We start from the raw sequence: 8,945 nt of genomic DNA, 5'->3' as shown, positions 1-8,945 counted from the left end.
TAGTCGATGCACGGCCGCAGACCACCATCTTTCTTTTTTACAAAAAAGAAGCCTGCGCCGGCTGGAGAAGAAGAAGGTCGAATGAACCCCTTTGCTAGGTTCTCTTTAATATATTCCTCCATAGAATGCGTCTCAGGCAGAGACAACGGATAAGTTCGGCCTCGAGGTGGAACCTTCCCTGGAACGAGATCAATCGGGCAGTCCCATTCTCTATGAGGAGGAAGGATATCAGCAGAAGCTTTACTGAACACATCCGTGAAATCTTGATATGGAGGAGGTGGAACATCAGACGACCTGGGGGAGGAAGAACAGACAGGCAATACTTTAAACAAACATGTCTCAGCACAGGAGGAACCCCATGCCAGGATTTGCGTAGTCGTCCAATCAATTGTAGGATTGTGAAGACGGAGCCATGGAAGGCCCAGGACCACAGGATGTGTGGCTCTTGGAATCACTAAAAAAGAAATAAGTTCGGAATGAAGAACTCCCACTCTCAGACGAACTGGTAGAGTCCTTAAAGAAATAACTGCATCAAAAATTTTGCTGCCATCCACGGCAGTTAAAGAAATGGACGAAGGAAGTCTCTCGGTGGGTAGGGACCACCGTTTAACATAGGCTTCGGTAATAAAGTTCCCAGCTGCTCCGGAATCAAGGAGGGCAATGACGTTCCGATAACGTTGAGCAACTTGAAGCGAGACTGGGAGATTACAATCTTGAGGAGATGGAGAGGAGATCATTACTCCTAGCCGGCCCTCTCCTTGGCGAGCTAGGATTTGGAGTTTCCCGGACGTTTGGGACAGGCATTAATGGTGTGAGACGGAGCTGCACAATAGAGACAGAGAGACTCGGAGAGACGTCTTCGGCGCTCAGCAGGAGTTAAACGGGAACGGCCAAGTTGCATGGGCTCATCTTTAGATGGTGACAGTTGACGAGGAGGAGGAGCAGAAGATTTTGGAGCAGATGATCTTCCACGCTCAGTTGCTCTCTCTCTGAAACGTAAATCAACTTTCGTGCAGAGTGAGATTAGCTCATCTAACTTAGAAGGTAAGTCTCTGGTAGCTAACTCATCTTTAATACGCTCAGATAAGCCATGCCAGAATGCAGCATACAGGGCCTCGTCGTTCCATGCCAGTTCGGATGCCAGGATCTGGAACTGTATCAGATATTGTCCTACAGTACGTGACCCCTGGCGTAAACGGAGAATCTCGGATGAAGCTGAGGTTACCCGGCCTGGCTCGTCGAAGATGCGCCTGAATGTTGACACGAAGGCAGTGTAGGAAGATAGCAGGGTGTCGGACCTCTCCCATAACGGTGATGCCCAATCAAGGGCTGAGCCACTGAGAAGAGAAATAATGTAGGCAATTTTTGTACGGTCACTGGGAAAATTGCCAGGTTGTAGCTCAAACTGAATCTCACACTGGTTGAGAAATCCCCTGCAGAATCTTGGAGATCCGTCAAATTTTGCTGGCGTTGGAAGATGAAGACGTGGAGCAGAAATGGGTAAGGTGGGTGGGGTTATAGCTGGAGTCACTGTGGTTGACGCACCAGACGCGCCTGATCCACGGAGAGTTGTCTGAATCCCATCCAGCCGAGTAGAGAGATCCTGGAGACAGCGGATGATGTGGCCCTGTGCAGCCTCCTGATGTTCTAGTCGGGCTGCCAGTTCTTGCATCGGCCTGGCCGCTTGATCCTGGTCTCCGGCTGGATTCATTAGGTCAGTGCTTACTGTCACAACTGAGGGCCTGAGCTGACGGGAGGCAGCCTCAGTTGTAGGGGCTGAGATGTACCGGAACCTGGGAGGTTGTATCAGACCCCTGGACATGTAAGTAACATGAATAATAACTGCCCGAAGGCGTGACCACGACAACTTGGATAAAAGTCAATGATGTTTATTATGACAACTCCGCAACACAGCAGCAGTAAAAGAAAACGTAAAAGTCAGCAAAGAATAAATACAGTTCCTGGGTACTACAGGATGGCAGGAGCCACAGGGCACTGGTAGTGTGAGATAGTTCTTATAATCTTCTAGATGGAAAGTCCTTACCAGGCCCGACTGTAGCAATGGAGATAACCCAGGATTGTGCCAGCTGGTGTTCCAGGAAAAGCTGGGTTGCTGAAGATAAAACGGCTGCTGTGGATACTGGCTGGAACCAGACTGTTGTTAGCACGGAGTGGATACTGTCTGGAACCAGTTAAATAATAAATGAACTTGGGAGCGATGAAATATGAACTGAAATGTAGAACTTGAGAGCGGAGAAATAATAATACCGGTGGAGAGTGGTAAAGTGTAGAAAGGACACCGGCCCTTTAAGAGAAGCTGTACTCTGCTGGAAGCTGAGCTGGAAGCAGGTAATGTTGTAGCTGGAAACAGATGAATCCACAATGGATTGGAGAGTCAGGCTACACCGCAGGTGGAATGCTGGTGCGGGTCTCTATGGTGGAAGTCTTGAGACAGGAGCTGGAACCTGGAAGACAATCACAGGAGAGAGACAAACAGGAACTAGGTTTGACAACCAAAGCACTGACGCCTTCCTTGCTCAGGCACAGTGTATTTATACCTGCAGCAAGGAAGGGATTGGCTAGGCAATTATGCAGATTATCAATACTGAGAACAGATTGGTGGAAATGATCAGCTGACAGAATCCAAGATGGCTGCGCCCATGCAGACACTTGGAGGGAAGTTTGGTTTGTAATCCATGTGGTAATGAAAACAGTAATGGCGGCGCCGGCCACCGGAGACAGGAGGCGCCAGGCTGACAGATGCACATCCAACCACGCGGACACAGCGGAGGCCGCGGCTGACGTAATCGCCACTCAGACACTCTGCATGCAGAAGTTCAGGGACGGCGGCGGAGGCCGCGGGAGACGCCATGCCAGGTGTAATATGGCGTTTACTGTGACAGCGTCCCAGAGTGACAGGAGAGGATACAGGAATGTACACATCAGGATAACAGATGGGATCCGGTCCTGGAGCGCTGAGCCAGCCTTAGGAGGCATCTGATGGGTAAGAAATGGCGTCCAGATACCCGGATCGTGACAGCTAAGACTCCAGAACCTTTCTGGATTCTGAGTCAGTTTTCCATGTACATAGCCAACCCGCTCTGCGAGCTGCTACTGGTGAAGCTGATGCCTGAGAGACAATTGTACCCATATCCAAGGCTGCTTCTTCCATAAACGTTGCCGCCTGTTTGATATGTGCAATATGGGATTTTTGCTCTCTAGATGCCTTTGAAAGGTCCTCCTCCAATGCATCAGCACAGGCTGCCACAGTTTACGCCATCCCATGGCTGGTCTTATGATTGCCCAAGACAAGGAAAAAATGGTTTTTCGAAAAACCATCGACTCTCCTATCCGTGACATCATTAATTGATGTTGAGGGCAGAAGTAATGTAGATTTTCGCACCAATCTAATGACATGCGTATCTACTTTGGGAGCCACCTCCCTTTTTTAAACAGTCCCCAGCCAGAAGAGGATAATTGGAATTTCATTACCTTGGAATTCTAACTTCTTACTGGGCATAACCCAAGCCTCTTGCATAATTTCCCACTGAAGACAGGCTGATCAGCCGATCTGACCCAGGAAACTCATTCCTAACTGTTTTGGGCTGTTTAAACATACAGTAGGTGCCTTAGTTTTTAACCAAGGCTCTGCTGCATCTTATAAGGTAGGAAGAGAGATGCAGGTGCACACTCCTAGCACTAAGAACACTGATAGTAAAAATAATTTAAATAAACTCTCACAATTAAAATGGAGTATAATTGAAGTACTTAGCACACATTTGCGCAAATATGTGGGCCCATGTACCGCGGCCAGGTGACTTCATCACATGGGTCCCTAACATTCCTAATACTATCACATTATATAAATTTATCCAGGACTTACCTCTAAATAGTGCCATTTCAATGTGTGATCTGAAATGCAGGAACCTAGCTAATTAAAACACCTGAGGGTAAATGGGAGGGGTGCCAATACCAGAGGAAGGAAGCCTTGGCTGCGGTACATGAGCCCGCATATTTGCGCAAATGTGTGCTAAGAACTTCAATTATACTCCATTTTAATTGTGAGAGTTTATTTAAATTATTTTTACTATCAGTGTTCTTAGTGCTAGGAGTGTGCATCTGCATCTCTATTCCTCCAGCATAGTATTAGAAGCCTCAGCATGATAGCACCTCTTGAAATCTCTAGTATTAGGGTGTGCAGTCCAGGCCCCCCTTTTTTGCATCTTATAAGGGCCCTCATTCCGAATTGTTCGCTCGCTAGCTGCTTTTAGCAGCATTGCAAACGCTAGGCCGCCGCCCTCTGGGAGTGTATCTTAGCTTAGCAGAATAGCGAACGAAAGATTAGCAGAACTGCTAATAAATAATTCTTTGCCGTTTCTGAGTAGCTCCAGACCTACTCCTAGATTGCGATCAGCTCAGTCCGTTTAGTTCCTGGTTTGATGTCACAAACACGCCCTGCGTTCGGCCAGCCACTCCCCCGTTTCTCCAGACACTCCCGCGTTTTTCCCTGACACACCTGCGTTTTTTAGCACACTCCCGGAAAACGCTCAGTTATCACACAGAAACGCCCCTTTCCTATCAATCACTCACCGATCAGCAGTGCGACTGAAAAACGCTGCACGAACAACAGCAAAATTGCTAAGTTTTTAGTTAAGTAACTAAGCGCATGCGCCCTGCGTGCCTTGCGCATGCACAATTAGCAACAAATCGCAGCATAGCGAAAATTGGCAAAAGAGCGAACAACTCGGAATGACCACCAAGGATAGAATAGCTTTCATAGCACTAATTAGCTCAGGTATGTTTCTGTATGCAGACCCGAAGTGCAATCAATCCTCATCCTCCGACGAGTCATCATCTGAAACGTGTAGACTGTGAAGATGTTGTATCATGTCTATGGGGGTCATTCCGAGTTGATCGCTAGCTGAAAATGTTTGCTGTGCAGCGATGAAGCAAAAAAACGGCACAATGCGCACGCGCGACGTACTTTCACAACGGGCGATGCAATTTCGCACAAGGTCTAGCAAAGCTTTTCAGTCGCACTGCTGGCCGCAGAGTGATTGACAATGAAGTGGGCGTTTCTGGGTGGCAAATTACCGTTTTCAGGGTGTGTTCGAAAAAACGCAGGTGTGCCAGGAAAAACGCAGGCGTGGCTGGGAGAACGCAGGGCGTGTTTGTGACATCAAATCCGGAACTGAACAGTCTGAAGTGATCGCAAGCGCTGAGTAGGTCTGGAGCTAATCTGAAACGGCACAATTTTTTTTGTAGCCGCTCCGCGATCCTTTCATTCGCAATTCTGCTAAGCTAAAATACACTCCCAGAGGGCGGCGGCTTAGCGTTTGCACGATTGCTTAAAAACTGCCAGTGAGCGATTAAGTCGGAATGACCCCCCCCTATGTGATTTACTTACCACCGTGCTTTCAGCCTGCTTTTGTTGAGAGGCTGCCAATTCCCGTGGTGGATATGATAACCCCAGGAGGAATATTGCATGATAGGGTTAATAGGCTAACCTATCCTTGGTATAGAAGCTGGTATTATCCGCCAGCTATACTGGATAATGTCTGTGCAAAGGTAGCCCATGGAAGTTCAACAACATCCTGTGCTTGCCTCAGATTATTTTAAGAGGCCGCGGTGACAGCTAAACAATTTGCACATATCCCTTTTTAACCAGATCCTGAGAGGTTAACCCAGCTTCGGAAGACAAACATGAAATGAGTGTTGGTGCTACTGTGGAAAGTGTATTTTCCTCACCATTGCAGCTCTTAGACATGATAAATAAATCACACACCTGTACAGTGTTACTACACAATTTGTGACTGTAATCACTTTAAAATTTGTTAAAGTGACACACAATCTGACCAGAGCTGGATTAAGGCTTCGGGGGGCCCGGGGTACTTAAGACAGTGGGGCCCTAAAATCTAAATTTAAAATCACAACATCTTCCATGAATACAAAGAAAATTACAATTAGGTGGTAAATTTTAAAGAATCTTTCAAATAAGAAGCACACACGTGTATACACACACATATATATATATATATATATATATACAGGTTGAGTATCCCTTATCCAAAATGCTTGGGGCCAGAGGAATTTTGGATGTGGGATTTTTCCGTATTTTGGAATAATTGCATACCATAATGAGATATCATTGTGATGGGACCTAAATCTAAGCACAGAATGCATTTATGTTTCATATATACCTTATACACACAGCCTGAAGGTAATTTTAGCCAATATTTTTTATAACTTTGTGCATTAAACAAAGTGTGTCTACATTCACACAATTCATTTATGTTTCATATACACCTTATGCACATAGCCTGAAGGTCATTTAATACAATATTTTTAATAACTTTGAGTATTAAACAAAGTTTGTGTATATTGAGCCATCAGAAAACAAAGGTTTCATTATTTCACTCTCACTCAAAAAAGTCCGTATTTCGGAATGTTTGGATGTGGGATACTCAACCTGTATATACACACACACACACACACACACACACACACACACACACACACACACACACACACACACACAGTGGTCGAAGTGGAAATTTTGAAGTGCGGGTATGGAAATGTGAAGGCTGTAATTAAGCGCGCGCCGCCCTCCGGAAAAGAGTGTGTGGCCACTCAAAAGGCGGCATGCCCTTAAGTGTAGTGTACCACACCATATACCTCTTATACACATTATGCTCCACAATAGTAGGACCCCTTATACTATCTAGTAATGGTGCTCCTTACACATTACACATTATGCCACATGGAATGCGCCAAAATTCACATTCTGCCACATGGAATGAGCCAAAATTCACATTATGGTGTTCATTCCGAGTTGATCGCTGGCTAGCATTTTTAGCAGCCGTGCAAACGTTATGCCGCCTCCCACTGGGAGTGTATTTAAGCTTAGCAGAAGTGCGAACGAATAGATCACAGAGCGGCGGCAAAGTTGTTTTGTGCAGTTTTAGAGTAGCTCTAAACCTATTCAGCGCTTGCGATCACTTCAGACCGTTAAGTTCCTGTTATGACGTCACAAACAGGACCTGCGTTTTTCCTGGCACGCCTGCGTTTTTTCTGGCACGCCTGCGTTTTTTCGAACACTTCCTGAAAACGGGCAGTTCACACCCAGAAAGGCCCACTTCATGTCAATCACTCTGCGGCCAGCAGTGCGACTGAAAAGCTTCGCTAGACCTTGTGTGAAACTACATCGTTCGTTGTATTAGTACGTTGCGAGTGCGCATTGCGCCGCATATGCATGTGCAGAAATGCCATTTTTTTGCCTCATCGCTGCACAGTGAACGAATGCAGCTAGCGATCAACTCGGAATGACCACCTATGCTACATGGAATGAGCCAAAATTCACACAGAATGAGATAAAATTCACATTTTTACACAGAGTATGCAACAAAATTCACATGGAATGAGCCAAAATTCACATTATGCCACACAGTATGAGCCGCAGTTCAGGTACAGGGAGAGTGACAACAGGGACATGGGGACAGGGAGAGTGACAGTAGTGACAGGGAGAGTGACAGCGGGACATAGGGACAGGGAGAGTGACAGCAGAGACATAGGGACTGTTAGGGTCTCCTGCCCTGTGCTGCCACGTCGTCATGGCAACCGGGAGACAAGTGCTAGCGGAGTAACCTGAGCGCAGCTGATACTCCGGTTCGGGTCTTTTGCTGTGCAGTGGTTACAGGCTCTGTGCACGGCAGGGGATCCGGTGCTGGTTTTTGTGCTCACAGTCTGTGAGGTCTGAGTGGGGCGTGGACAGCACCTGCTTTATAAGGCCTCTTCTCAGGTTAAGCAGATGCTGCTGAATCTTTGTTAGTTAGCCAGTACTGTGTAGCTTTGTATTTGTTGTTGCTTACTGCAAATAGGCCTGGGGATTTGGTACTACACTCTGCCAATCCAGACCTAGCAGTAAGACTGGAGTCAGTCGTTTAGCTTGCTGGGGTTCTTTTACTACTCTGTGAACTTAGCAAGTTTGCGACTGTATTCTAAGACTTGCCTGCCTAAATCCTGTTTCACTGTGCAAGGTGTTCAGGTGTCAGCTTAGTGGCAGTAAGCTGAACCTGTGCACTGCAAGTGAGAATTAGGATTGTGGAGACTCTCCTTGTGTCTATCATTCCATCTCTGACCAAGGAGTTTACTGCCACACCCGTTGGTAACCCTTTAGGGTTTTGCTGTTGCCCTTAGCAACAGCATTTCGGGTTCTCTACGTATTAAAACACAACATCTTGCTTTTCCCATCTGAGCATTACTAATACTAGGGAGACACCCAGTTCCTTAGCCTCTGGGCTTCTCTGTTCACTTTGTGTGTATTTTGTTACCCTATCACCTTCTGTGTACGTAATGTCATATTCCCCAGTCTGTCTGTGAGTTCATTTGTTTTGCATACCTATCCGTTCAAACACCAGTACATTCCTGCAGGCACTGGAGTGCATAACAGTTCTGACACCAGTACATTCCTGCAGGGACAGGGAGAGTGACAGCAGAGACATAGGGACAGGGAGAGTGACAGCAGGGACAGAGAGAGTGACAGCAGGGACATAGGGACAGGGAGAGTGACAGCAGGGACAGGGAGAGTGACAGAGAGAGGGACATAGGGACAGAGAGAGTGACAGAGAGAGGGACAGCAACGACATACAGAAGGGAGAGAGAAAGGCAGCAGTGTAAAGTTACCTAATCAGCAGCGGCTGTGTGGAGGAAGCTGTGACTGGCAGCGTGGAGGGTGAGGAGGATGTGGTCAGCAGCGATGCAGAGTTGGCTGTGGTCGGCGGTGGATGAGGAGGCTGTGGTCAGTGATGCGGAGGAGGCGGCGGTGCGGAGCAGGAGGCTGTGGGTGGCAGCACGTGGGAGGCAGTGGTGGTGCGAAGGAGACAGCGGGCGGCGGTGGCCTTTGGCGCGGCTCTGGTCTGCCCAACTGCGGTTATATCAAATCAGCC

This window comes from Pseudophryne corroboree, chromosome 6, assembly GCF_028390025.1.
Source record: "Pseudophryne corroboree isolate aPseCor3 chromosome 6, aPseCor3.hap2, whole genome shotgun sequence".
Taxonomy (NCBI): domain Eukaryota; kingdom Metazoa; phylum Chordata; class Amphibia; order Anura; family Myobatrachidae; genus Pseudophryne; species Pseudophryne corroboree.
The sequence above is the reverse complement of the archived record's forward strand: the minus strand, read 5'-3'. Positions refer to the sequence as shown.